Here is a 22,866-nt window from a genome sequence, read left to right as displayed (position 1 = left end):
GTCAAGTGTGCCGGAATGACATTAGTAATAAGTCTGATAAACAAACCACCATTACCCAACAGTGAGGGTTACCAAAATTGAGAGGACATGCCCCTTGTGGCATGTGTGTCTGTTGTCCCCTTACTAAACAAACCACTGAGGTTGATATTGGGCTTCCTAGACCTTGGGAGCAAAGAGGGTTCTCGAATTGTAATTCGAGCTTTGTTATATATGCTATCTGGTGTCCCTGCCATAAAATATATATCGGGAAAACAGAACGGAAAATCAAAGTCCGTATCAGTGAACATAAAAGTTGCATCAGACTAAGGAATTTAACAGCACCCATGGTAGGGCATTTCATAATGCGGAATCATGGCTGTGATGATTTAAGATGGACAGTATTTAAGAAGATTGTGGTCACTAATAACATTTCTGTGGACAAACAAACTATCTAGGGAGGAGACTAAACTTATTTTTCTGAGTAAAAGCCATGTGGTTGGTTTAAATGAGGCTATAGATTGGAATTTTTAGCCTGTGGCGCTTCACATTTGAGACCACCTCATGATCAGAGCCTTAATCGTGAGAAACAATTTGGGCATATAGCGTTTTCCAGCTGATGTCGGAGATATTTTTTCTTTAATATGGCCAGGTCGGTCGCAAGACACATATTTCATCCCTCGAGTAACCGTGTGTATGGGGAGTTTTGTTCCTGATGTATTGACGGGAGGGCACTCTTGTGTTAGCATTATCGCAGGGTCACGCCTATTTTGATGTAGTGATTTTTGCATTCAATCATAACAATTTGTTTGATTGAATATAATGGGCTCTACTTACTTTATCCTTGATATGAAAGCTGATAATAATATGTTTCATTATTAAGGACGGGTGTTGAGTTCGCACAGAGATTGAGGGGCGTGTATTTTAATGACACCTGATGTTACTTGCCCGCTACGTGTTCACGCGAGCACGTATATTACCCAGAAGTGTTGAGCCTGACCTTTGGACGTGCCGGCTGATTTGACTTTTACGGCTACCAACGTTGCACGCTCGGGAGTCAATACGGTAAGAAGGGCCTCTGCTATGGTTCCCGTTCACGTTGTTGACGGCATTAGGGGGACAGCAGCAGAACTATCCCGTGTTCTTGTCATCAGTCGGTAGTCCCTTTTCACGATGTTTACGGCATTAGGGGGTACTTGCATTTCTATCCCGCGCGTTGGACATTAGTTTGCTATTTTTGCACTGTTCCTTGTTCGCGCCCGGGTGGGGACGGTTCAGCTGTTTCGGATTCCACAAGTTGCGTTGTTTTGAATACGCATGGTGCACCTTCTATATGTCTGGATGCCTCGTGTAAATGAATTGATCACTTTATAGTGGTGATTCGGTCTGTTGATTTGTCCTTGTTACTTCTCTTTCTCCCCTACAGTAATGTTAAACATTATGGTTACGACTGACACAGATGACGTTTCTGTTGATGTCTCATGGGGAGATACCTGCTAGGATGCAGTCGTTGCATGTGCATATGCCGGATAGTGACAGACCTTTGTGATTAAGGTAAGCCTGGGTGACATGTGTATGTTCTAGTGGAAAACTTGTTTATGTCGGGTGTTGTCACCACGAATGGAGAATATCTATTTAGACTTCTCTCGAAGACAGTACGTGATTTTGCGGAAGAATAGATGTCTTTTGCCTTATAATTCCGTAATGGTTGTTAACTGGTTATGTTCCGCCTCTATATTTGCAGGTGGGCTAGAAGTTGCCGTTACACATATACAGAGTCTACAAGATTGGGCTGCTCTACTTAATTAAGTGTCGGGCACTTTTTGCTCTCCGGTGATTGTGTACCACCAGGGTTGGTATACACCAGTGGCATTAATCGACAAAGTTACAGAAGATCGATTGTGAGTGTTTGGTCTGAAATGACCCCATTTTCAGATCTCGCCTTTTCTCATGCATGGTACACAATTGGGTCATGGTAGGTTCTACTTCTTTCAGAGGTACGACCTCAGTGGTTCTGGAAGTCCCGAAATGTCACGAGGTGTTGGTGATGGTGGTAATATTTTGGATATACCAACTAACATGGTGTTTCTATCATGGTTCCGGACCACGGTTCACATGTTTTCCCTAATGGGAGAGGCAGATGGGGGGTATTGATAACCTTTTTTCTACACCCCGTTCATTTATGGTGCAGTGGTAGTAATGATCAATCTAGAAACTTAAGCATCCAGCCTGATTGATGTTCTGTTTTCATGTTTATATTTAGGTGAGCCCTGCTGGTGTAGTATACACGTTCTCTTTTTCCATCTACATTCCACTCGACCTTGCTGGACCATAGTGCCCTTGAAGAATTTCTGTTAACCAAGATTTGTACAGAAAGAAACATGTCCGGTTGGGGAGTGTACTGTTATATGTAAACAGTTTTAATTGATATCAGCCTGAGTCAGATTAGACCATATAAACAAGAGACTGGCTTAGCTGTGTTAAACTCACGGTTCATATTAATAATGGACTAGAAATTGTATAGTTGTGTTTTAGTATGTTTGTTTTTATAGATGAAATATTTGTTATAATTCAGTGATTTGATGAATTGTTTGAGTATGAATGTAGTATGGTTGAAGTGTGGTTTGTTGTGGTTTTAGATAGGAATGATGTATCTTATCAGTCCAATTATGAATTTGATGGATTGATTAACAAATGTATTGATACTTACATTGATGTATGTTTTTATAATTATGAGATCAGTTTTTTACAAGGATTTGTTCTATACATGTTAATAAAAAATATTGAATTGTGATTGAGTGTCTACTGGGTTGAATTCAATTTGTTTCATCTCAGGATTTGGCTTTTTGAAAGACACATTTTTTCATATATGTTTTTTGCATTGTGAAGCTATGATGATTATGTAGACAGGTGTATTGCACTGGGACTCACCACATAAACACAACAATACTCTGACCTTCAATGTTAATCTTTTCTATGTTCTATCCAGGCCAGGTCACAGTATTCAGATATTCCTGGTATCCCCTGTTACTCTTGTGTTTTGACCCTGTGGAGTACACCTAGAGAGAACCTCTTATGTGAACCATTAAGGGAAATATCACCTGAGCATCAGGGGGAGACCTAGAGATCCCTTCTACAGGAAATAAAGCCCCATAAACCCATCCTTACTATTCAAGGGGGACACAAGGGGGCAAACAAGAAAGAGAGAAGAAGAGAAACCAAAGTGAGAAAATGCAAGAAAAACCCTCTATTAACCAGCAGTGACAAAAACTAGAGAACTATAACACTCTACAAGGAACAATTGGATTAAGGTGCAGTCCTGGAAGCAAGCACTCGCAGTGAAGAAATGTAGGTGGGTCCTATTATCAGGCCCACCATCTCCGATGTACATGTAAGCAAGGCTATACCATCAGAAACATTGCTGCTCACCATATTACGGGTTAAGGGTATGGCTACTACGGTTAGTTAATTTCATTACATTAAAACTTGATGACAATTTTAATATTCCAATAGGCGTTTGTTGTACTACGACAAATACTGTAATCCAAAACTATTCCATGATTGGGTTAAGGACATTTGTGGGGATATCATAAGCACATGTTTAGAATAATCATTGTATAAGGATTCTATTTCATTAAACCTGGAGGTTGGATGAAGACACCCCTTCATTGTGTGCACTGGATTTGCAAGTGATGATATAAAGACTAAACATGTGTCTATTGGAGAGTAAGTGAAGAACCTATAACTTGTTATTGGAGCTAAGAAGGGTACCTTTTAGCCATATACCAGAAGAGGGAGGCTGTCCAGTGGTGTGTGTGTGTATGTGCTCAACATAATTGTATATCTACATCCACAAATTCCTCAATGAGTACACAGGAATTTCCCTGTTAAGGTAGTACGTTAATCCACTCCCACACCATTCGTGTAGTGGATACTAGTGGAAGGAAGGGTGATTCCATCAGAGTTTGAAACCTCTGCATTAGAAACAAGCTATTTTATGTGTGAGATAGACAGCCAGAACCCTGGACTCTTTGTCTCAAACAGGATTACCAGGTGTTCTGTTGACTGACATTCCTGACATTCCTGATTTGGCATAGAAACTATGACAAAGGCTTAAAAGAGCTTACACCCTCAAATTGAGGTCAGAGGGTGCAGAGAAAAATGTCATGGTAGGCATGGTTAAACTCTATCGCAATTCAATCCATCCTAGGCAAGCTCCATAGTAGCAACTGATGGTAAAACATATATTGGCGAAGACAGAGGTACACAGATGAAATAAATCTTTCTTTTTGCCATCTTATATATTTTCAAGCTATATATTTCATAAAATGGCAAACTATGCATGGTAATCATCATTACCCCTAGTTCCTTCAACTTGGTTCTGAGAGCCTGGAATTTGCTCTGTTTCCAAGCGCTTGGTAGATACTTTTAACACTTGGGGTTTCAGGCCATTGCCATTCCATTGTAGGAGATGGCCTTGAGTTTCGTTTTTTCTATTGCAATTGGCTTTCATTACATAGTAATCCATGATGCAGACCAAATTTAGAAAGCCTTTCACTATCATTTGGTGTTGCCAGGCACTGAAATGGCTTCAAGCATCCTCCCATTGGAGGACCTTTTTATGGGTGATTTGCTTTCGCACACAGGAGTATCCTGTAGATCTGAATCCTTGGCTTTGTCCACCAGATTGTGCATTTCTCATCTGGTAGAGGTTGAAATAGGGCCACACAATCCCTGTGGTAGGGAGACCATCTTGGCCACCAGAACTGAAGATCAGGTTTTGTGTGTGCCTTAGTCCAGGAGTTGTAGTTATGCAGATCACCATGTTCCCTTGAAGTTGCTACCAGACATCTTGACAATAAACTACTCCCTATGCTTGAACTCCGAAAGATGAGACCCATACCTATACTTGTTAAGAACTCCTTTAATAAGATATTTGAATATTTGTTTAGTGGCACAGCATTGATACTCCTGGAATGATTCTGGGACCGTTACTTTAATGGTTTCTTTATTTGCCCACTGAATGGGTAATGCTTTATATCCTTTGCAGTAAACCTTCAATAGTGTCATGAGATGTGCTTGCGTGCAGGTAGAAACTGCTGAGGCCTACCCATTGACAAACCTTAAATCCACTAATCAGGTCATGAAGATAAGCAGTCTATTGTCGTCAAATAGTCTTCTGGTAGGAGTGAAAAAATAACTTGTTGTCGATTATCCATTTGTAATGGACGAGGAAGAGGTCAAGGATCAGTGCCAATCCAGAAAAGGAAATTCTTTCTAGTGCCCGATAGAAGAAGTACACATAAAAGTGAAGACACTATAGGCAGAACTTGGTCCCTGAAGATGGTCCTCAGGACTGAAATGCATTGGACATCCTACGGTAGCCTATGTATCTGGAATAAAAACTTCTTTTCATGAAAAACCATTTGACAGTTGTGGGAAAATCTGTATGCCCTCTTCCAGGACTTAAGTACAGATTATCTAAGTAATGAAAATGTCTAATCTATATACAAACTATATGTGATACATGCTCACTAGGTCCTTCCAGACGTCTGGGACATCACAACCCAGACAACATCCCTAGACAATAGTCCTCTAGCTTCATGAAGAATATTTACCATATTTTACAAGACTCAAAGCCGGAGGCCTCTGGAATATCTGACCTTGCTCGGACACCAGGTCAAGATACATCCGGTGGGATGGAGTTCATCAGAACATTGTTTACTATTTACGGGAACATTGGAGACTATTTACATAGACAAAACCGCCACTGGATCCCAAAACAGAACCTATGCCTATGGTGTTTACTTGTGTACCATAAATTAATGATAAACTCGCTTGCAGCACAGAGTGCTCACAATACACTAAAGGATTAAATGCACAACTGCCTCAGCTAATATACATAAGTATGGGTAATCACAGTTACCACTTTCGGCATGACTGTGCTCTGGAATCCTATACTATAGAAACGTCTAGGGTATTTTTCTATTTTACCAAGAAATGGCAGAGAGAGTAATTTTCATACATACATTTGGAAGAACAAGCATGCATTTGAAGAGCTTCTGTAACACTGAAGAGCAATGGATGGAAGGCCACAGATGATTCATAACCTTGGCTGTGCACTAGACTACCTCCCTATCCATTGTTTCATTCTGATATGTGTGGTGAACCAGAAGAAGGACTCGGGCTGCGTTGTGTCATAATTAAGAATATGTATTAAAATAAAAGTAAAATGCTTTAGTAACCGTATTGCTGTGAAGGAAGAGCCCTACCTAACAAAAGCAAAATTAAGGGTGTGCATCAAGTCCAAAGAAAACAACATCTTTAGTCTGAATTCTAATCAATAACGTGCCCTTCCACTTTAGAAAAATGCCTACTAAAAAGGGCAAAGAGGAGGCTTGACCAACATCCTCAGTGCAGGCTTCAACGTGGACCAACATAGAGTGGACTTGATCACAGTCTCAAAGACCCTTTGATAAATTAAATAGTTTCCAAAACCTTCAGATGGAGTCTCTTTGTTCAAATTATAATTATCCTCTATATGTGTTTCACTTCTTCCTTTTTATAAAGAAAACCCTTTCTTCTTATCCTTCTCTCAGGCTCCATTACAAATGTAAACAATTCCTTCACTGTAAACTGACAAGACACTTCTCTGTCCCACAGCTTCATAGCACTGACACTTCCCCACAGTCAAGTGATTCTATGGTAGGTGTCTATTTCATATTTGCAATATTCAACTTAGGGTGTCTGCTTGCTGAGGTATTTTACAGATTCCCATAGCCTCATACACTTGTCTAGCCTTGCTGCAGAGTATTAACCCTTCTTCCTGTAGGCTGTGTATCTGTCCATCTTTAATAGCCTGGTCGCCTATTCCAGCTTGTCATATAATGTTTGCATCTCGTTCACTCAATTTAGTGGGGCCTGTGTGCCCTTCTAGCTTTTCTTATTTCCTTAAACTTGTGATGGCTCGTCCCTCAGTGACATGCAAAGTTCGTACCTTTCTCACTGTCTTTTGTGAGGCCGTGTGCCCAGTAGCTTATCTTAGTTCTTTATTATTCTGGTGGCTATTGAAGCGTGACATGCAAAGTTTGTACATTTTGCAGCCTGTTTTCTGTGGGTCGGGGCTCTGTCCAGCTGCCACAGGCTTTTGTACAGTTGTAGACTTCAGCCCTCTTGGCAGCCAGAGTTCATAAGGCTCAGCATGTCCTCACGTTGGAAGAGTTTGCTTCCCTCTGAGTTCTTGTCACTTTGGCAAACATACCTCGTGGAGCATTGGGATACGGGCTCAGCTCTCACTTTTTGTCTGTGGGTCTTGTTGTTTCTAGATATAACAGAAGATACCAAAGTCATTTCCAACTGCATATATGCAGAAAAGGTTGTTTGGACCAGAAGTTACTTCATGGAATGGGAGTCTTTGTCCCCAAGAGGGGAGTCACTCCCAGTGAGGTTCCATTTGTCCATACCCCTACGGAGGCGGGGGGATCTTGTGTAGTGGGCTCACCTCCCTAGCCTCAAAGGGGATGGCTCCCTCTGTGGAGAATGGACAAGATGTTCAGATTCATCACATATACCATTACTAAAGGGGAGAAAAGTCATTTGCAAATCACACTTTGTCCCAAGTGTGCAGTATAGCCCATTCTGCATATGCCCATCTAGCATATACCAGCCTCAGTGGACTTGTAAGTGAGGAGCAGCTAAGGGTTCCAGGCACAGGTTTGGTCTCACATCTGGGCATATATTGTGGGGTACATTTACCAACGCAGCTGAATTCCCCTCCATCACCAAGCTGCAATTCAGCAGTACCAGCAGAATGGCTGTGCTGGCCCCTTTGAGCACCATTGCCTCACATCAAAACTGTGTTTTGCATCTACAAAAATGATGGCTGTGCTGTCTTTGACAAGCACATATGCAGCAAGTGGCAACATGAAACATCCCGAGAATGGCTGCCAGTGTTTTCCTTATGTGCACCAAAGAAAAGAATTGGAAAGCAACGCTGCTTTGCTGCTAGCTGAAAATGTCCCATTGGAAAAAAAGGAAATATTTTACATTTAAAATGACTGCGCCCTGATGCTCTTTTCCACCGTTTTCAACAGTACACAGTTCTGATCCAGTGAGACTAAACTATGTTAATCAACCTTCAGTTTCTGCTCCAGCAAAAAAGGGGCATTTCTCACTGAATGACAGGCTGTGTCAGGCAAGGGCTGTGAAATAACAAAGAACTCCATTCCAAGCCATATGCAAAAAGGCTCTACTTTGCAACAAAATATCACAGCTAAACTCTTCACAAGAAGCCCTATTTCTCTGTGCTTATGTTAGTGTCAGTGGACCTTTGCCTTGAACAGATTTCTGTGTATGAGAAATTGACTAGGGCTGCAAATAATATTTAGGATCTAGATGGAAGAGAAAGACGCATTTGAAAGTGACAGCCAAGGAAAATTAACCACGTGTAAAATGGTGCTTTTACAGACAAGAAAAATGTCTGTTGAAAAGTAATTTGTTGAATGAAGGCCTTGTCCTTGCATAGAAAGGTGAGGGGGGGTTTGTTTTAAAACATATATATCGGATATTTATTTCCAACAGACTTGCTTCTGGTTCAGGAAAGAATAAAGAAATAAATAAGTAATTAAACAAATAAATAAATACATCTACTGTGAAACCAGCAGGACAGGTTTTTTTCAGCCCCTGGCTTCAAAGGATATGGCTTCCTGGGAACAGGATTTGCCTCCCTCCAAGTGGACAGCCCCCAAGGTATCTGAATAGGGAAGGGTGGTGGATGTAACACGTTCATCAGACTCTGCGGCAGTACTCCAGCTTGATACAATAGATTCTGGGAATTATAGGTGTGTCTTTTTAGCAACACCTCCCCTCAACTTAAACTGGGGAGCTTCAAAGGCAACTCCAGAGCCACCTTGGATTCAGGATGGCTAAAGTCTGACATTTGCTGTGGGGTTGGAAGTATGTCCTCATATGGGAGACAAAATCTAGCCCCTATGGGGCAAAACACTGTTCAGAATTAATACACTTTAAGATTTTTATCTCTGCAAACGGAAGACACAGACATGCAACAGTTTAACAGTTTAAATGTAATTTTTGTGGCATTAAAACAAGACATTGTTGATTCCCCTAGCATGTGGGCGATGCAAACGGCAGAAAAGGGTAAATCATGGGAAAAGTATCCATGGTGCAACTTGATTATTAGAAGGACGAAACAATGTTGTACAGACCTGGGAGTTGGACTGCCATGGTCTTTATGAAATATGTCATTTGTCTATGTGATTTGCAAGAGTGCCACAACTGTAAAAATGCACAATTGATGTCATTACTTATTTTTGGTAAAATTGACTGTGGGATGGCTCAGTACCTCATAAAAACACACCCCATAAAACTGAGACCCCTCCTTCAGTCCAATCTGCTTCTAGGGAAGAGGCGACACACATAAGCTGACCTATCCCGTTGTTAGAGGCATGTCAAGCCAAAGCCGGCCCCATTGTATAATCCTTTGATGTCACCCACCTTATAAAAGGGGGAGCTCACAGAGACAAAGGACACACTCTTTTGAATTTTCCAGCTCCTGTGCATCCAGACATTCCATATTCATCCTGCAAGATTGCAGATTCCACTGTCAGGCCAGGGCATAGCTGACTCTATCCAGGCAGGACCACTGATCCAAAAAGAAACCCCACTAAAAATCCCAATAACTCAGGGAGAAAGGGGAAAAGCTGTGGTACCCTTTTTGAGAGCATCCTGTGACCAGACTGGCTTCTTGCCCCTCTACCTGCATGCCAGCTGTACCCTCGCTATCCAGTGACCAGACAGGCCCAGCTGTTTTTGTTTAGGAGAGCCCACAATTGTGCCGTGATCAGATCCTTTGAGTCTAGAAACCCGGTTGGCTGTCCCAAATCCCAAAGTGCTGATTGTGAGTATCACCCCATCCCATAGCAACCCATAGCATACCCCATCTTGATAACTTGTCTTTGTTCCACCTTCTAAGTAATCCCATCAATACCCTGATAACTTGTTTAAAACTGTCACAATTCTCTGTGCATCCTGTCCTTGATTTCCTTGTGTTAGCACCATTATTCCACAAATTTCTGCCATTTGTAAGTCCTTAGTACTATGTTCTGATTAAATAAATGAATTCTTAATAAAAAGAGGCACACTGCGTGAAGGGTTACAACTGCAGCGTAAGTTTTCTATTAATGGGTGGCTTTTCTCTTTTCTAGCCACCAAAATCTAGCTTAAGTGAAACTTGCCCTTTCCTTTCCAAACCGATTTTCTCTGTCAACTGTTGTTATTTTTAAAACGGAATTTCCCTTCCCAAGTGAGAATCTCATCCTGTCATTAATTTAGAGTCACTCTTTCACTTTCATATTATCGCTGTGATGTGCATCTGTCACCCAGCATAAAAACCGCATTCCAATTCTGTCTATTTCACCTGTTTTTCAAACCGTTTTGACATTTAAACCTGTGTAAATTAGAAAATGCAATTCCTACGCTTGTGATTTGACTGCACTGTGTTTTCATTTCAAAGTTGATTTTTTAACTCTATTCTAGTTGTTGGTACCTTGTCTTGTAGTTGCTAGTGTTCATACATCCCTGATACTGTTATAACTCATATTTGCCTCATTCATTCAACTGCACATTTAAATTAAATATTTAGTAATTCCGAGTGCTATTTTATGCAATTGCAAAGATTTTAAAATCCGATTTTGCCTCCCATTTCGTGGGGGAATGTCGGATTTTAATTCTGTTTGCTGCCTAGTATACCTGATTCCTTGCTGCTCCTTTTTATCCACCCATAAATTTGATTATCAGGGGAAGAGGGAGCATTGCAGGGGAAATCTTAACTCGGGTGCTATCTACCGGAACAGAAAAATTGCTCCCATTCATTTGTACTTTGGATATGTTACAGTAGAAGGTCAAACTAAGTGTATTTCATCAATCTACCTTGTAATTATCACCCCATTGGTGATTGTTGGCCAATACTAAATGTGGGTGATTTTCTTTGAAGTAAAATAAATAAATATTGTATTACCACCCACCGGCCTGGTTCATGGTCCATTTTGACCTGGGGTATTTGTAAAAGGGGGTGTGAGATGGATTGGGTGCCAGCTCAATCCGAATTCTAGGAAATTAAGTAAAAGTATTCTAATTGTGCGCTGCATCTTAGGCTGGTGGCAAGAGTCGTGGTCTGGTGTGTGACGCCCGATTGGAATCCTTAACAATATGTCATACACAGGTCCCGTGGAGTAAAGGTGTGTTTGAGAGGTCTAGAAGTATTCCTTCACCCCCTTTTCAGTATGGCAGCATCTGAAAGTTCATCAAAGAACTTATGGGATTCATAATTGAAGGTGATGTCCAGATGGCCCGGATTTAACTGTTACGGAGGGCTCATTTTCACTTCAGCATGAGTGTAAAATACGCTATTCTTCAGACTTCCAACAGTGTGGCAACAGCTGAATAAATCCCACCCGACAATGAGCACCTTTGCTGTAGCATGTGTGCTCAGATCAGATCTTATTCTCTTCCTTAGCGGGTTGGCTGGCACAGTGTCATCTGGGATATGTATGAAAAGATCAATGAAAGGACAACACTCTGTGTCATGATCTTTATTAAAATATATTTTGGGGGGGGCGGAGGGGTTCTAATTTCTTCATCTTTTTCCATGATATCTAGATGCATGACCCAGAATCTTCTTTTGCCTCACTAGAGGCTCAAACAAACCATCTTGAGAACGCAAGTCTGATACTCTTTTGCTGAGCTAACACAAACTACACTGACTGTCAGTGCTTGTTATTTGATTTTTGTCTCGCAAATAATCAGCTTCATGCTTTTGCCCTACTTTGATCTTTTCCTACAAAGAGATTTCTTAGTACAGAGGCTCATTACGCTCATATGGTTGTAATATCATCCTCCACTGCTTGCATTATCAATGTTACAATGAACATTAGCTGACATGGGAGAAGATGAAGGGATCTTTCCTGAACCAATGCGAGGGTGAGACACCAGATCAGGTGTATTCTTATATGCATGCACACCAGTCATATAGAGAGGCGCCCTAGTGAGGTCCCCTATAGAGAACAGGGAACAGGTTGGGAGCTCCCTTTGTGGAGAAAAGAGAACCACCGTCATTAACTGAAGGCTGTCCACCCTTTCAGAGATGGACATTCATTCATCTTTAGTCATATCGAAGTCATAATACTTACAGCGCTGTATTATTGATTTTGATATATCATTTTCATTATGCAACAAACAAGCTCTATAAATACTGTGGCATGTGCACAATATCTGCTAACAAGCCGGGTTAAGCCAAAGTTATTGCAGTGCTTACAAGCCTGCTCGGCACTGAGGAGCTGTTTCCTTCAAAGCACTCCTCCAGAGCCCGTTGTACACCTGAGGTGGATGATGGCAGCAGACAACACCCACATTCCTGTTCCAGCCCCTAGCGCCAGAATGATTCTCTGCAGAACCTTTTCTCCAGCGGTGCCTCATTACAAAATTGTGCACCAGTGTTTCTCTTGTACTTTCTGATATATACGTTGTTCAAGATAACCAGCCAATCAACCGTGACATTTCTGAGTATCCAGAAGGGTAGAGACTACACACCCACGAGACCGAAACCCTCCAAAGAACCCACACTGCTAAAGCCCTGAGAAAAGCCAGAGCAAAGCAGCCTGATGAGTGGACGAGCGAGAGAGAGATCCGCCGGAGAAAGTCTCAAATCTATGAGGCAATCAGGAAGACTGTGCATTCTCTGCTGGAAGCACCAGTGGAATACAGTGTGTAAAATATGACCCCTCGCCCCAGACCATCAGAGAATAAAGTAGAAACAAAGTCTCAAACAATTCGCATGTATGCAGATTTGTACCTTCAAACATGACAACACTAGACCAATAAATCCCCATTATACTGGTCTCTCCCTTTACTATACTCACTGATTTAGGTGTTTACTTCATTTAAAGCGATCATTTATATTTTTTCTGACCTCTCTCCATGCAACTAACCAACAACACCACCATGTTCCTTAGCTGCTCCTATTCATACCAACCTGATGATTCCAGATCCCAACCATTCCCGGAAAGGGCTGGCGAGATGTGAGTAAGAGGAGTAGCGCAGAGACAAGAACGGGGATTACCTGATGGAACATTGGCACTACCACATGTCTCCTCCCTCGTCATCTTCCACACCAAGTGAGGACTACCATACATGGTAATGTGTAGTCCAGCATATGACATACCCTTGCTGAATCCTACAGCCATGTTTATTAACGTAAATGGAATGCCAAAATGTTGCACCCACATTCTCCACTTGCGTTATCCCCATATGTAACTTACAGTGGGGCATGAACCTGGATAGAGATGATTACAATGCAGCTCTGTAAATATCAATCAAGGGTACCCCCAGCAACCCAACCTGACATTATGGCATAGCCCTGGTGGCCTTCCAGTGTACATTCAAAGGAAGAGACACAACTGCCAACTCGGGTGTCCTGGAATTCACAATCCATAACCACCTGGTCAAAGTTTCAGGCATTTTCTACTTTATCCAAAAAGTTACACAAATGCTATAAAAGGTTATATATGCCTCTGTATAAGCCAGACAGCTAAGCACTGCCCTTTAAACATCAAAGGAACCTGTTTATTTCAAGACCATCGGAATGCTCCACCAAATATCTCAGAGCAGGACACATTATCTCTTGGTCTAGGTTAACAAAAGCGCACACTTCTGGCAGATATCCAGGCCACAGGAATACAGGCAAAGGTGCATAAAAACGTTCACATTCAGAGAGCTACATAAAGGAGGGTGCTCCATATATTAAAATATTAATTTCTTTGTAGCAAAACAATACTCCACACAAAAAGGAAAATGTATGTGAAAAGGTTTACCTCCAAAACAACATTTTGCACGTTTACTAACTACCAGGAAATGCTGTTTAAATGTACATTTTTTAAATAATAAAGATGCCTATTCATTGCACAAACCCTACGTTTTTGGGTTTGGCATATTTGGTGGCACAAAGATCCACCTTATATGGCCATAAACATTGCTAATTAGAAGCGATTCTGGAAAGGGTTTTAGGAAGCAGTGTATATGGTTGTCATGGTAAATAGCAATGATGTTGCATTAAAAAGCTGAACTACTAATTGGTATTGCTTCTTCCATTCCACCATACAGATCAATGAGGCAATGTTTAATTACATCGATCCCAATCAAGAGCTCCCACTCATGGGGTTTAATGTAAGAAGCCCAGTGCAGTGAACTACTTGCTACTTTCTTTGTCTGCTGTGGTGAATTTGCTGAACTGCTTGCCCTCAGTGCTGGAGTAGCAGCCTATATGGGATGGTTGTGGCTTGACCACTTCTCCACAGGAGACAGGGTAAACCCTCCAATAGCACCATGACAGTAGATAGAGACTTGGTAAACAGCAGGACCCCGAATACCACAGCCTCCTTGCTAATCATTGGGAACCAAGGTTTGAACCTTGGGAGTGTTAATGAATTAGTCAAGCAGGTTCTGCTTTAGGAACCGCCACACCCTTGCGGGTCAATTACCAAAAGGACCACAAAGTCTCAATGCTTTCAGAAGAAACCTGGAAGGAGAATTCTAAGAAATGTCAGTATCATGCTCACAGTCTTCGCAGACATCAGCATGCTTTCTAGCGAGCATTTCTTAAACAGAGGCAGACAAGACACAGACTGCATGCACAGCAAACCAGCGGTTATGGAGGGACATAGGAAAAGGTGAAACCAAGGAGATATGGAACCACACTACTTCACAATTTCCAGCATTAGAAGTTCTAAGGGGGCACTGACAACCCGACCACCTTTTAATGCCTCACATGCCCCAATTGGGAAAATCAAGACACACAAATGTTTACACACTCTGGACTAGAAACCAATAGAGATAATAAAGGGGAGTCGTGAAACAAGAAGAAAAAACAATCAATTTCCAAACGGTGGCATCCTGCTGCCGTTGGGAGGGGGAATGAAAAGACTAGGCATCACAGTCAGATATAAGATCCCAAAGGGGTGTATAGATGCATCTTCTCCTGCTCCCTTGCATCTGTAGATGAAGGGATAGCTCAGTATGATTACTAGCTTGTGAAACCCTGTTAGGTTCTGAGAGAGGTTGCCGTCAACCAAGGGGAAGAGCAACCTATCAAGAGAGACTTTGAGACATAGGGCCTCATTACGACCCAGGCGGTAAGTTACCGCCTGGGTCGTACCTTTACCACCATGGCGTAAACTGCGTTTACGCCATGGTGGTTGGCGGACTTACCGCCCCATTCCGAGGTTGGCGGGGCGGTAAGTCCCCATTAACCCATTTACCCTTCCCCATTCCCATTTTTGCCCCATAGGGCATAATGGGAGTGGGGAAGGCGTTAATTAAGCCACCGTAAATTACGGTGGCGTAATTAACAACAAGGTCCCTTAGCGCCATGGATTTTAACACCTGCTAAAAGCAGGCGCTAAGGGACCTCGGAATCAGGTGGTAAGGGTCGGCGCTGTTTACGCCGCCGTAAACCCCTTACCGCCTGGGTCCTAATGAGGCCCATAGACTACACTACATATTGGGGCAATGGGGGCAATTGGAGCGACCCGGGCATAGGATCTTCAACAGTGAATTGAGGTAGAAATACTTGACTGTGGCACGAGGGCAACCCAAAGAATTGTATCTGTCCATCAATGACCCAGAGAAGGGGGGTGATCGTCTGGCTCTACCTGGCTCTACCTACCAGTGGCAGAAGAGCTGCAGGCGGGATCTACCTCATCGAAAAGAGGAAGGCTGGGTTTGTCAATAAACCTGAAGCTTAAGTGTCTGGGGAAGGAAGATGTCTGCTGATAAACCTGAAGCCTAAAGGTCAGAGATGAGGCCTTCCAATAAAACTGAAGCCTAAAGACCTTTTGATAATTGTGAAGCCTAAAGGTTTAAGAAAGGGCCTGACTAATATATCTGTGAAGAACGCTGCAGAGAAACCTGGAAGCAAATGTCTGGGAAGGAACCTGTCAAAATATACCCTGAAACTGAAGGTCTGGGAAGAAGACCCATAGGGAATTCTGCTATCACACATTTTGGTAAAAGATGTATTGAGCATACTTGAACCACGGGTTTAAAACCCAAATCCAGGAACAGGAGTTCACTATTATAATAATGCTATGTCAAGCCTGAGAAGGCCTCCTGACATGTTCAGGAGAAACACTAGACCCAGCAGACCCCAAGTACATGAGGTGTCCTCAAGGAAACCTAAGAAAAAGGTGAGCAGAGTCTGACTTTACAAAAGTGCTTGAAGAAGAAGACACCAGGTGAAAGCGTAGAGAGCAAGAGGGAACCCAGACTGAATAACCTATTCAAGCAACTGTTGCATTAAAATTACTTCAACATAGGATTGGATTGGGGAAGAATAGGGCATTTTGGACCATTGATTTGAGCCAACCCTTTGGACCTTTCTTATTAGTGTAGAGTAGTCAGAAGGTTAAGGACTTATTAGGAATTGGTTGTTTTAGATTTTCTGGTTTGAAGCTCTGGTTTCTCAAAAAAGGTTGTCTCCACAATAGTTTAGTGGTATCTGGGACGTAAATCTTCCCAGATACCACAATACTGTATTACTGTTACTGCCACTTTGTCCAGCAGTATTACTGCTGGATTAAAAGTGGTGGGGGAAGTTTCCCTTTGTTCTGAGTACATAGGACTCAATGGGGCATTTTCGGTGGAAAGCTGGCGTATTTACCTCCAGCTGTAGGCTGGAGGTGAATCCTCCTACTTTCCACCAAAACCTATAGTTGGCGGTGCGGTTTGGTAATGTAGCAGTATAGGGTAATACCGCTGCATTTAACCTGCATCACCCATCTTGTAGGGAATCCAATAAAACGGGGGATAAAATACAATTCAAGGGGAACCACTATGTTTCTTTATTCAGACCTCCCTTTGTGGTAGAGATTATCTTTTTAATCAGTCAATATTAACTTTATTTCGGATAATAACCATACAAATACAAAATAATAAAGCAGTTATCTTTAATAGAGTTACCCCAGGGACAAATATGCATTACTCCCACCTGTCCTGTGTTATTTAAATAAAGCAGAATGGCAATATCTATATTATATGGTATATGTCCCACTGCCCAGCCTACTACAATACCTATGCAGAGATGACTGCTCATTTGATCTCTGGCAACCTCGACACAGGAATGGCCCGCTCCTCTATTTTTAGTACTGTTGTACAGGTACGGTGTTCAGGAGTCAGGCAACGCTCAGTGAAAAACCGCATAGTGCAGTAAATGGACAGCAGCCAGTGCTGTACAGGGTGCAATTGGCAATGGTTATTCTTTGTAGCAGCCACAGTTTAGCATTGGGAAATCTAGGATGTCCATATTTTCTGACTCCTTAAGACCTACACACAGCTCTACAATACATGTGGAATTCGACCTCATTTGCCTGTTCCTTTATTTTGGATGCTGTGCAAGTTCCAATTGGATATGTCAGTGCTTAATGAGGGAGCAGGTTGTAAAGAGATGCATCCGTTCAATGTTTGCCTGAATGTTTGTACATACCTTTCAAAATATGTGAACATCCTTATGGACCCCGTGCTGTTTCACTCACTGTAAAAGACTTGTCTTGGGTGCTGTACATGCAAATAAATGTGTGGAAAGGTCTTCCAGCTGTGAAGGTATATTAAGCATACACATAACGCTGTGTGGAGAGGTTGCTTCCTTCCACCCGAGCACCAGAAAATCTAGAAAGCCTCTTATCTTCTTGATCATACAGTGTGATCCTCAGCAAATCAGTTCACCTCCAAGTGTCGCAGATCTTGACCTGTCAGAGCTGACCGAGCTGGTAAACTGTACATACGTGGATATTGTACACTCTTCCACACACTTAGTATGTTCAAGGTCCACACACCTAGTATGTACAAGGACAATCCTAACATGTCTGCCAATATCTCAGACTCAGAAAATTCAGATACACTGATCTATTGGTCTGCATTTAAAAGAAACAGGGATAGGTGGTGCGTGCCATACATCAATTCAATAATGTTATCTTAAAAATCAAAGTGATTTAGTTTTTATCTACACGCAAGGATGGAATCCACTTACTGGGTTTTCAAAAAAATGTACGCAATGTGATCTGCTCAAGAACTTAGTAGCTTCGCAGTAAAGTACCTTGGACTGTGTCCCGGTTTCGCATAATCGTTCTATCAGACCATTGAAAACATCATTAATTTATTTCAAAGCTTTCTTCGTTAAAGCTGTAATGTCTTTTCTTTTCAGAAAATACGCACAGCAGCTTTAATATCTATAATATGTTGACTTTGTGCCTTGTGAAGTTGCTGAGCATCTATAGATGAGTAATATCTGTAAATGCAGTCACATTTTGGCCTTTTGGCTAAGATCAAGAGTAGTATCTGTGCTTTAAAGAGCATGATACATTTTCTTAAATTCAATTGACTAGGCTCAGGCCTGCGCCCTGGCTTTGCCCAGGTTCTAGGCTGCACCCTCAGCTATGTTGTGAGCAGCGATGACTGAAACGTGAGGCGACTCCGTAATGAAGGTGTGCGCTGCAGGCACCTGGTAAGGTACAATTAGAGATGAAAATGCATGGAGAAAAATCAATGTGAGCACAACACATGAATGCCTGGGGTGCCTGTTGATTAATGCTACATGAACCACATCTGTAAGGGTCAATTATGCTATGAACACCTAGTACCGAGATGTGTGTGATGGCAAGGACACACCAGAAGGGTTGCATGGAAAACACAAAGTAGTTGGTAATTTCTAATGGTTTGGGGCATACACAAGTGGAGGAATGTTTCCAAAGTAGAGACACCTCTGTGTGTGCCTGGAAAAATGTCATGGCTGAAGTAAGCAGGTATGGGTGGTAAATGGCAGACAGATGATTTGACAGCAAAGTGAACTGAAACATGACCACAAGAGCATCTAATCACACCTGAGTCATGATGGACAGGGAAGGGTCAGAGAAGAGCACAGGCGGGTACCCAGTATCTGCCTAATAGTCAATGGTGCAAACATGTGTAAGCCAGAGCACTTACTACCAGCTGCAATGGCTGACACATATCTGAACAGGGTCAGGATGACATTTGAGACCAAGGTGAGAATGTGGAAGGAAACTATAGGAGTTCCTACCCCGGACAAATATGTGTGAGACACACAATGTTTGGCAGACAGAGCAACCAAATCCTGAGAATGCATGACCGAGAAGATGCTGGGTGGTGTGGGAGGTGGACAGCAGATAGCTAGAATGCGCATCTGGCATGGACATACATGCACGAGGACCCAATGGCTCGGCGTAAACTGCCCTATGGAGTTCCCTTAGGAGCCTGCTACAAGAGGGCCATGTAGGGGCAAACAAGGGCAAGGACCGCAGCAGACATGAGAGACAGACTGGGTGGGCCAGCAAGCAACATGGGCATGTGTAGGGCACATGTGGGCAGACCACATGAGTGCGGACTGCATGAATGATGAGTCGTTGGGCCCTGAAAAGTGTGTCAAGCACGGTTAAAGTGGAGATGTGATCACAGATTTGATGTGAATGAAAAAAATTGTAATTTAATGAGTACTGCCAGTTCAATTCTACTTCCCAAAAACCTTTAGCTGCCTGAAACCGCCTTCAGGATGCATGGAGGAGGTGTAGAAGAAGAGCATAAATACAATAAGGTAACCAATCTATAGGTATGATTTTAAACATGCATATGCAAAGTCCCTATCAGGCGTGGATTTGACTCGTGGTTTCAAGGGGGGGGGTTATTCATTTAAAGGCTTTTCACAAATGCTAATGACTGTATTTTCATTTCATTTCCATTTCTTTATTGTATTATTTTAATGTAGGCACTGTAGGGCTCATGTTCAATAGAGCCGTAACATGAATGGGAGGCGTAAAAGCCTTGTGAAAGGCTTTAATGTCTTGCATTCACACCACAGCTCATTTTCAATCAATTGTATGGCAGAGAGGAGGGGCAAATGAAATGTCTGTTTCCGTAGCCTCCCTTGACTTCCATACAAATGCTCCAGCATTGGCACCAGCATGCATTTTCATGCCAGCAGAAATGCTGGAGATCCCCATCTGGTCCGTCTGCTTTATAAACCAGCATAAATCAGGCGGACGCCATATGGATCCATTGTATACGCTCGCATGGCCGGGAGCGTGTACAATTACAATGAAAGCTTCCCCCACATGTTGGGCAGGGTTTAATTGTATTTGTGAACACTACTTACCTAAATCTTCCATGACAAGAGAGCATTTCGAGGAGGGTTTATTTGTGATTGCAAGCGCCGATTGCCATGTAAGCATGGTAAGCGGCACTCATAATGAAAAGTAAACACTGCCTGGCATGTCAGCATCCCAGGCAGCGTATACTCATTTTGCACTGCGCAGTGCAAATGTGAAGGGCAAAACTCAGCATACACGCTTGTCGCTGACTTTCGCTCTTTACATTTGCACCCCACAGTGCAAATGATGAAAATCTTGTGGCAGGGAATCATTTGAGCTGCTGCGTACACTTCGCGGCTCTCTGCCGCCAAATTACTCATGTTAGGAAAATGAGCTCCTGTGCGACTTGCAGTACTTGAAATTAGGGAAAGAAGACCATGGGTTTTATTTTGTAAGAGCTGCATGCTCAGCGGAGATTGATGGTTTCTGTGGAGCCTAACAGGGGAAATCTCAGAAGCTCATGTTGCTCCTGAATGTAATTTGACAGCGGATACCTGGTACGTTTGCAGCTAGGCTAGCCAGCATCTCACTGCCAAAGTTTAGTCATTTGAAAGGTAAGTAAACGCTACATGCTCCATGCCATTTTACGGAGCACATGCTGGATCATTTGTATGGAAGAGGCTGAAAAAAACGTATGTCACATTCTGTTACTCCTTTCCGCAATACAAATGAATGAAAATGAGCCATGGAATGAATCGAATGCGTAAAAGCCTTACGCAAGGCTTTCATGCCTTCAATTGATGTTATGGCTCAATGGAACATGAGCCCCTCGATAGCCTCCAGTTTCAACATAGCACAATCAACCAGTGTTTGCCACTAGCAGAAGAGAGTGTTTTCTGGGGATGAAAAGAGAGCCCACATTCTGGATGGCTGCGATTTTCCTTGGGGAGCCACAGGTCAGCCCCGTGTGCTGGCTTCCTGCTTTAAATCATTCACCAGGTCACTGGTCATTCTCAGGTCCCCTTTATCACTAGGTAAATCACCCCAATTTGACTTAAGGTCTACAGCACTGTCAGCTTGTACATAGTAACACCATTTTGGGGCTACAACGGGAGATAACTCCTGAAACTGTGAAATTTAAGTTGGCAATCACAAGGACTATCCACAGCAGTCTTAACCACAGCACCAGGCATAGCATTAACCTACAAAATGCCATTTTCAGTAAGTGGTTCTGCTCTATTCTTTGACTATTTATATTATCTATGTATTTATGTATTTATTTATTTATACACAGGAGGAACAATGCTCTTTTGATCACACAAGAACATACAATAGATATGAAATCAGATTTGATGGGAAGCAGCAAGCTTCTTACAATGGGGTGAGTTTGAGGGACATTCTGACCAAGTTGTGGAGGGTAGTAAACAGAACAGTCACTGGGGAAAATACATAAATGGACAGACATGGATTAAGAACAACCAACATTGGCCATTTTCAAGTGCAGGTAGGCGGTACGGCCAGCTTGGCTCGGGACATGACCATGATGGGTGAAGGGCTAGAATGGAGGCAGAGGAAGTAAGAGACAGTGGTAGGTTAGGGGAGAGGAGATATGTTTGCTAGCAGGCAGATAAGATGTAGGTTAAGAGGGTAACTCAGAGGTGAGGAGGAGGTAGGCCTTTAGTTTGGTTTTGAACAAATCCATGTGGACTGTTTTCAGATGTCCGGGGGAAGACAAGTGGTGCTCACAAGAAGAGAGAAAGAGTGAAACCGAGAAGAAGAACAGGTAGGGTAAGGAGCCACAAGTGTAGTCGTAGAGGCAGAGCAGAGATTACGAGAAAGATTATAGAGGAGGATAGATACAGTGGTGTTTTACCGTGGTGTAAAGCTGGCCCTGTTTTGCATCATCAAGCATCCAGCTTGGTGACGGTATGAGGAAGTAGGCGTGAAGTGAGGGAGTTCCAAGAGAGTCGTGGTAGCAAAGACAATGATCATGTCGAGAGGACAGAAAGCTTAGTTAGGGAGACCAAACAGGACGTTGGCACAGTAGTTCAGTTTAGAGAACACAAGAGTACAAGAGTGGTTAAGAGATGCTTGGTGGTGTTGAAAGGAAGGAGGTGCCTGATTTTCCTGATATTTAGGAGGTTGAGGCGAGGTGTTGTTCCAGTTTTGGAGATGAAAGAAGGGTCATAGATGGCGCCAAGGTTTCTAGATGAAGAAGAATAGGGGGGAGTGTCAGGTGGGAACTGGATAGGCAGAGGAAGAGATGAGAGAGAGCTTTTGGCCGGGAAGAAGAGTATGTCTGTTTTGGTAGAGTTTAACATCAGACAGTGCGAAACCATTCAATATTTAATGGCAGAGCAACAGTTCAAAATCTTGATAGAGGGATCAGAGGAGAGTTCAGGAAAACAGAATACGATTTGGGTATCATCTGCAAAAATTTAGTAAGAGAACCCAAAGGATGAGATAAGTGCCCCAAGAGCAGATTTATAAAGGAGCAGACCCAGGGCAGAGTCTTGTGAAACACTAACAGTAAGAGGAGTGAGTTGAGAGGTCTTGTCGCTCCAGGAGACAGAGAATTGGCAAGGTGAAAGGTAGGATTCAATCCATGCAAGGGCTTAATCGTGAATCCTAAGAAGAGTTCCTTTTAAGTGCCAAGGACGAGATAGCTTGTCCTTGGCACTTAAGGGGTTAATGTAGGAGAAAATGTTAGAAGGCTTTGAATGGT

The 22,866-nt window shown here is 42.6% G+C and overlaps 1 protein-coding gene and 1 pseudogene across 3 annotated transcripts in view; one reads left to right on the top strand and one right to left on the bottom strand.

Moving 5' to 3' along the window:
• MYH16 (myosin heavy chain 16) overlaps positions 1-22,866 on the bottom strand; it is a 1,358,245-nt gene that overhangs the window by 811,122 nt on the left and 524,257 nt on the right. The gene's annotated exons all lie outside the window — the stretch shown is intronic.
• LOC138448183 (U2 spliceosomal RNA) lies at positions 18,340-18,473 on the top strand (annotated as a pseudogene).

This window comes from Ambystoma mexicanum, chromosome 3q, assembly GCF_040938575.1.
Source record: "Ambystoma mexicanum isolate Mex_15411 chromosome 3q, UKY_AmexF1_1, whole genome shotgun sequence".
Classification (NCBI taxonomy): domain Eukaryota; kingdom Metazoa; phylum Chordata; class Amphibia; order Caudata; family Ambystomatidae; genus Ambystoma; species Ambystoma mexicanum.
This window is presented reverse-complemented; position numbering and strand designations above follow the sequence as displayed.